This window comes from Apium graveolens, chromosome 11 (assembly GCF_009905375.1).
Source record: "Apium graveolens cultivar Ventura chromosome 11, ASM990537v1, whole genome shotgun sequence".
NCBI lineage: Eukaryota > Viridiplantae > Streptophyta > Magnoliopsida > Apiales > Apiaceae > Apium > Apium graveolens.
In genome coordinates, this window is record NC_133657.1 from 117,846,837 (window position 1) to 117,848,616 (window position 1,780).

Consider the following 1,780-nt stretch of genomic DNA (forward strand, 5'->3'; position numbering starts at 1 on the left):
TAAATAATTATTTAAATAATTAAATAAATGAGAAGTGGGCCCTACATGTGGGCCCCACATTATCGAATTATTTAATTATTTAATAAATAATTATTTAAATAATTAAAGAAATAAATAATGGAGAATTGGGCCCCAGATGTGGGCTCCACTTGTGGGCCCCACATATGGGCCCTACATTATCCAATTATTTAATAAATAATTATTTAAATAATTAAATAAATAAATAATGGAGAAATGGGCCCCACGTGTGGGCCCCACGTTATCCAATTATTTAATTATTTAATAAATAATTATTTAAAAAATTAAATAAATAAATAAATAAGAAGTGGGCCCAACATATGGGCCCCACATTATCCAATTATTTAATTATTTAATAAATAATTATTTAAATAATTAAATAAATAAATAATGGAGAAGTGGGCCCCACATGTGGGCTCCACTTGTGGGCCCCACATTATCCAATTATTTAATTACTTAATAAATAATTATTTAAATAATTAAATAAATAAATAATGGAAAAGTGGGCCCCACATGTGTGCTCCAGTTGTGGGCGCCACATGTGGGTCCCACATTATCCAATTATTTAATTATTTAATAAATAATTAAATAAATAAATAAATAAATAAATAAATAAATAAATAAAATAATCAAAAAATATAATGCCCGGATCATGGTCGGATCGTAATAGGGTTCATATGTTAGGATAGGATTCATTTAACAGTTCGACCCACATATCCGTCGTTCGATTTTTTTAATCGGTTTTCTCGACGATCCAACCGTACGGATGTTATTAAACTGCCTTCCTAACGTTGGGAAAAAATAATCAAAAAATATAATGCCCGGATCATGGTCGGATCGTAATAGGGTTCATATGTCAGGATATGATTCATTTAACGGTTCGACCCACATATCCGTCGTTCGATTTTTTTAATCGGTTTTCTCGACGATCCAACCGTACGGATGTTATTAAACTGCCTTCCTAACATTGGGGAAAAATAATCAAAAAATATAATGCCCGGATCGTGGTCGGATCGTAATAGGGTTCATATGTCAGGATAGGATTCATTTAACGGTTCGACCCACATATCCGTCGTTCGATTTTTTTAATCGGTTTTCTCGACGATCCAACCGTACGGATGTTATTAAACTGCCTTCCTAACATTGGGAAAAAATAATCAAAAAATATAATGCCCGGATCATGGTCGGATCGGAACATTAAAATATCGTTTTTTCTAAAATTTACGAAAAAATGAAAAAAATGAAAAAATGAAATAAAATGAAAATCGTACAAAAGGTGCAGTGAACATATGGGCGGCTAAATTTCCCCCCAAAAACATCACTCTCTCTCTTTTTTGTGGATGACGTTTTGTTCTTTGCTCATGGCTCCAAGATTAATACTTTTTCAAGATGGAGTGGCCACTACGCCATAGATGGGCAAAAAAGACACTTTCTAATGTAATGCCTGTTTTGCGTTACATTAGACAGACTTTTTTGACCTATTGTAACACTAACGAAATAGCGTTACTTTACATGTAAAGTTACTGTTACGTTAGAGGGCTTGTGTTGCAGTAGAAAACTAGTGTTACAAAAGTGCTGACATGACGTAACGCTTTGCTTTATCATTATAATAATATTTAATTTATTTATTATTTTTTTGGGCCCCACCAGTGTACACGTCAGCAAAAGTGGGTCCCACATGTGGGCCCCACTAAAACTTGTTCCTGAAAGTGGGGGCCACACTATCAAGTGGACCCCACATGTGGGCCCACACTGCCACGTG